We start from the raw sequence: 6,618 nt of genomic DNA, 5'->3' as shown, positions 1-6,618 counted from the left end.
TTAGTGCAACAATCCTTTAAAAATTTAGCATATGAAAGAATTTGTTTAATTGCATCTAATAAAGGAATGTTGATTTCTACTTTCCGCAAGGTCTCAAAGATATCCATAAGTTGTTTTTCTTTCTTGGGTTTGACTAACCTTTGAGGGAAGGGTTGTGCATTCACCTTCTCCATTTTGTTTACCTTGGAAGTTGATGCTTCATCTAGATATGCTTGAGATGGCTCTTCAGTTCCTATGACCTTGCCATTTCTAAGAACTGTGACTGCTTTCAACTGCTGGTGACCCCCTGGATTGGGTATTGTTTGGGCTGGAAATTCTCCCTGCTTTCTTTCACTCAACTCCTTTGCCATTTGCCCCTTTTGCACTTCTGGTCTTTGGATGGCTTGATCGATTCTTTGGAACGCTTGATCGGCCCTTGTATTGATTTGTTTTTGATCAGTCATAAATTGCTGTTGTGAAGTCACCAGGGTGTGTATCATACTCTCTAGTTGGTTCAACTTTGACTCTTGAGTTGGTTGGCTAGCTTGTTGGGGACCTTTCTCCTGTCCTTGATTGTTTCTCCATGAGAAATTGGGATGGTTGCGCCACCCTGGATTGTAGGTGTTGGAGTACGGATTGTTCTTATGGAGGAAATTATTTTGTCCCTCATAATCCACTTCTTCTTGATCTACAAATGGAGATAACGGACATGTCTGAGTAGTGTGATTTAAATGGGAACATATAGCACATACCTGGACTTGTGTGTCCTGTTGGAGAGGTGAGATTTTCTGAGCAGTCATGGCTTTGACAATCATATCTAGCTTCCTTTCCATAGTAGCCATCAGATATTGAGATCCACCTTTGAGGTTTACATCATACATGCCTTTACTTTTTACTCCTCGCCTCCCTCTAGAGCAAAATTGTTGGGAATGCTCACTTAGCATTTCAAAAAGCCCCATTGCTTCCTCACTGCTCTTTTCCATGAGTTCTCCTCCACAAGTTGAGTCAACCATCCCTTTGTTAGTATCATCTAAGCCTTCAAAGAAAATTTGTTCCTGATCATCTTGAGGGATGTTTTGATGTGGGCATTTGTGAAGTAGTGAATCGAAGTGGTCCCATGCTTCAAAGAAAAGATCTCCATCTCTTTGTTGGAACATTTGAAGTTCCCTTTTAAGCTGTCTTGTCTTTTGAGCTGGCAAAAACTTCTTTAGAAACTTGGTGGCTAATTCTTCCCAAGTATGGATGGAATCTGCAGGGAAAGAATTATACCACAGTTTAGCATTATCTTTTAGAGAGAAGGGAAAGAGGACTAACCTGAGTCACTCTGGAGTTAGGCCTTGGATGTGCTGTAGCTTGCATAGATCAACGAACTCCTTAAGATGCAAGTTAGGATCCTTAGTAGCTATGCCCCTGAAGTGAGTCAATGCATTGAGGATTTGAGAAGAAATATAATAGTTGGCTTCCACCTCCGGTTGATATGCTGTGCATGATGGCTGGTTGAGGTTCGTTAGGACGAACGCCTGCTTCATCGGTCTCCTCACCGGTGGTGAATTTGCCTCTAGTGGTCTTGGCACTATTGGTGGGTTCTCTTGCAAATCTTCAGTTGTGTTCTAAATTTCTTCCTCTTCTTCTTTGTCTCTAAGTCTTAGTCGAAATGTCGGCTCAATTTCGAGATCAAGTGGAATGACAGTTGAATCTTGAGATCGATGACCTTGCATCAATTGAATTGCCTCTTCAGTCAAAGTAGCTTCAGTGCTGCTTGTCCGGATGCACCTTGGAACTGCGCTCGATCGCAAATAAGTGCGCTCGATTGCACTCGGCTGACGCTCGATCACAGTAACAAAATGCTAGTCCGCAAACCTGAAATAGAAAACAGAAAAAGTTAAGAAAAACGAAAAATATTTTTGGTTTTTGATAAAAACAAAATTGAAAATTGAAAATTAAGATAACACAACTAAAGGGAAAAAATTTTAAACAAAATTTGCCGCAATCCCCGGCAACGACGCCAAAAACTTGTTGTTACAAATATTTACCTAAATTAATAAGCAAATACTTGTATGTTTTACCCGCAAGTGCACGAGGTCAACATAGTATCATTGGGTGCAAGTACGGGGTCATTCCCACGAGGATTGCTAAATTTTGTCTAAAAGTAAAATAAAACAAAGATTGGAATTGAGTTGATAATAATAAAAAGGTAGGGCTTTGATATCCACCACTAATTATATTTAAGTAATATATCAATATGCCAATGCTTTGATCATATTATGTATATCTAATGTTTGTCAACCTAAGGGCATGGGTGTCTACTCCTTAAGCTATTGCTTTCCCTAAGCAATGAATTGGGCATGGGTGTCTACTCTAATTCTTTTCTTACTTAAAGGATTTAGCATGGGTGTCTACTAAGTTGTTCTTTAAGAAAGCATAATTATGTGCAATCAACAAACACTTGAGGCCTAGGGCATGGGTGTCTACGCCTGGTTCCCCATGTTGATTAACCCAAGAACCCGATGAGGATTTCTTTTATTACTTTTGTTAAACCCATGACTCGGTTATCCAAATTGATTTAACTAACTAGTCCATGCCACATGCATATGTTGATCAGGCACACACATATGAGGAATTCATGAAATCGGGAACTAATCAAGTTAAATACCACAACATGATCATCACAAAGGCGCCAATATTGAATATTAACTAAACATAACTAGGGCTTCAATCTAGCCCTACTAAATAAATTAGTTACACTTGAGTTTGATGTTAAACATCTTCATAAAATAAAATAAAAGAAAGGAAAAGAATAAACCCGAAACTTGGACTTAAAGAGATCCAACTCTTCTCTTTGGAAAGTGTGTCTAATCTAGAGGCTTAAGGGTCTATTTATAAGCCTTAGAAATACTCTAGAAACCTTAAAAATCGTAGGGTTTGAACCCTAGTTCACACAAAGTTTCAAAACCCTAGAATTTTTACTTTCCATATCAGGGCTGGCAGCTGACTTGCCCATCACGCACAGGTGTGCTCGATTGCAGCCCGTGTGCGATCAATCGCAGGACTGTGATCGATCGTCTTTGTGCTGGCGTTCGATCACAGGTGCCTTGCGTGTTGTGGTCTTTGCCTGCAATGCACTCGATCGTAGCTCCCCAGCGATCGATTGCACTACCAGAGCCTCCAATTTCCCAAAATAGCTCTTTTAAGTCCAAAACTTCTGAGATTGCTTCTTTTTCTTCCAATGACCTACAAAATCAAGGAAAACACATAAAAGAGCTAAAATGACATAAATTAACTAAAACTGAAGGATTAAAACATGTATGTTAAGGGCTAAAAATATAAATATTTTAGTACTTAACATTGGCAAATATTAAATATACCGATATGATTGGCGCATTGGCATATTGTTATCTTAATTAGTCTGATTAGTGGTGTATCAAAACCCTAATCCTTTTTAGTTTTAGTTTATCTTTTATTTTATTTCTTTATATTAAATTCAATCGTGACAATTGAATTTCATATGTTTAATTAAATAGGAAATTACTTCTAAACATAATTTACCAATCCTCATGGGAATGATCTCGTATTTGCCTGCTATACTATCGCTTGATCTTGTATACTTGCGAGTAAAGCATACCAAATATTATCTATTAATTTAAGTAGTATTTCATACAACATCTACTCCCGGTTTTCCATGTTGATTTATCTAAGAACCCGTGATGAGATTCTTTTCTAGCTTTATTATGCGACTCAGTCATCCAAATTGACACAAACAACAAATCCAAACACATGCATAAGTTGATCAGACACATTCATATGAGAAATTGAATCAAATAGGCAAGCATCCCAAAATATAATTGCAGCAAAGACGCCAATATTGAAATCCTAAAGAGACATGATTAGGGCTTCAATCTAGCCTCTAACAAAGGTTTAGTTACACATAACTAAAACAAAAAGGAAAAGAAGAAACCGAAAGCCCTTCTTGCTTGAGCCTCCAATTTTTCTCCTAAAGCTCCTCTCTATAATTCTATATCTTTCTCAATGTGTAAATGCCTATTTATAGGATTAGGAGAAACCTATAAACCCTAGAAACTCTAGTAAAACCGTAGGTCAATCTCCTAGTTAAAATAGGAGACTGAAAACCTAATCTGATGTGGAAAAGGGGTTCTGCTGCATGCTAGGCACTCAAGTGCGCTCGATCCTAGATTGGTACGCTCAAGCACATGGCTGCATTCGATCCTAGCTCTTGTACGCTCGAGCGCTGAAGCGTTCGAGCTTGGCTACTTGGGTGATCGAGTGCTGATGCGCTCGATTCCTTCTTCTGCTGCGATCTTGCGCTGATGCGCTCTAGCCTAAGTACTTGTGCTCGATCTCATTGCTTGCAGCTTTTCTCCCAAATTGTCCTTTAAGCTTGGAATGTTCCAGAAATGCTTTCTTTTCTTCAAAAACCTAAAAACTGAAAGAAAACACAAAAACAACACAAAACATCACATAATAACAAAACTAAGAGATTAACATATGTAAATTAAGGGGCTAGAATGTGTAACTTTCAGCATTTATCAGACCCCCTAGCTTACATATTACTAGTCTCTTAGCAGTACTTAACTGAAAATAAAAAGAAACAAAAAAACAACAACTACTCTACCTCCTCTGTCGTGGGAAACACAATTGCATTTAGCGTATGCAACAAGCCTTTTAAACTCCTAGGCATCCCCAGTAGGACAAGTGGTTTAACAAAAATGTTACCCACAAATATTATGCAAAATTCATGTCATCCATAAGATTGAAGTATCACTCAAAACAATGGTTTTCATTCACTAGCAAGCTTAAAACAACAAACTCCCTCTTCACAATGAAATGAAATTCCAAAGTCTATCCACTTACAAAAGATAGGCTAAGGCATCACAAGTTCAATTTAGTGCGAATTAAACTGACACATAATTATGAGGCTTCCAAATTATTTCTAATGTGCAACGACTCAATACCTCAAAGTTCATTGGGATTCCATAGGAATGAATAACCAAGGCATAGCTTTCTTTTCTTTCTTTTTGGTCTAGTTGTGGAATGCTTAGTTCCCTTAAGCTTTCTAATTGACCCATGTAACAAGTGTTAAGCCAATGACTCCCAAACCAGATGGTTTTAGGCATTAGGTGTAAAGACACCCCTAAAGACTTACTAACTCCAATAAAAAAGGCTACGAAACCAAACTAGCCATGACTTTAACCAAATTAAAATTTTCACCTTTTGACATGAACACTCATTGCTTAATGAGGCAAAAGGTCTAGTTACTTAGTAAAAATCTCACAACGATCAACTTTTTTTTTTTTTTTTTTATATGCCAAAGTTTTTATCCAACAAGTCTCCCAGCTTCACCCAAAATATTGAAAAACATACACAATCAGAATTACATGTCATACCTCACAAACTAAGTGCTAATGTGCTTGTGGCAATTAAAATCAAAACATGTGAATTTTCAAATGCCAGAAGTAAGTATTAGACTTAGAAATTCTAGCCATCAGATCATGTGTTTAACATTTTAAGCTCAGTAATGAAATTCCAATCACAGTTACTAGATCAACCAAAATCTCAAGAATGACATGAATATGCATTTTAAAAAAAATAAAATAGACAAAGTGTGTGTGTGTGTATTTCCCATTCCCTCAAACTTGAATTAAACATTGTCCTCAATGTATAGAGAAAAATGGAGAGATCGTACCATGGAGATGAGAAAACTGGTTTGAATAGGTATGGCTCTTAGCATACCCCCAAACTGGAATGTAGGAACACTTGTCATGGAATGGGGTGCCTCCCTAGAGCGCTAAGTTTACCATCTTCAGCCAGACAGTCATTATGGTGTAGAAGAAGATGCCCATGGGGCAGGTGGCAATTGTGCTAGAATGGACCGCAGTAATTCTTCTTGCCTCTCTAATTGTTGGTCTGCTAAGAACTTGTCCTCCTAGGCCTCCCTTCTCTGATCAACCAGATCAAACCGGAGGTACGCCAACTCATCACAGATAAAATGATACTTTGAAATGCCCCTGGTGACGGTATCCTCCTCCTCAGCTGGAGGCTCATCCATGTCCATAGGCTCCTCCTCCTCGACCCTTTCTACATTGGCTACTGGTGCTCGAGGTACCCATGGCATGTGTGAGTAGCTTTGGTTCCACTAGACTCTGTCAAATTGTGGGTGTACAGTGATTGGTCCATCCGCTGGAGTGCCCTTGATGCCACGGCAACGGCGCCAAAAACTTGTTATGCCAATTACCCACATAAATTAATAGATGAATAATTGGTACGTTTTACTCGCAAGTGCACAAGATCAAAACGATACAATAGTAGGCAAATACGAGATCATTCCCACGAGGATTGGTGAAATTATGCTTAGACTGATTTTCCTAATTAATTAACTACATGTCACAAATTGAAAGATTGATTTGAAATAATAACGAAAGGGTTAGGGTTTTGACATCCACCACTAATCATACTCAATTAAGATAAACAATATACCAATGCTACAATCATACCGGTATCCTTAGTGCTTACCAACCTAAAGGCATGGTATCTACTCCTGGAGCTATTGATCTCCCTAAGCAATGAATTAGGCATGGAATCTACTAAGTTTTTCTTCAAGAAAGCATAAATCTATGGAAATCG

The sequence above is a fragment of the Corylus avellana genome, chromosome ca7 (assembly GCF_901000735.1).
Source record: "Corylus avellana chromosome ca7, CavTom2PMs-1.0".
NCBI classification, from domain to species: Eukaryota; Viridiplantae; Streptophyta; class Magnoliopsida; order Fagales; family Betulaceae; genus Corylus; species Corylus avellana.
This window is presented reverse-complemented; position numbering follows the sequence as displayed.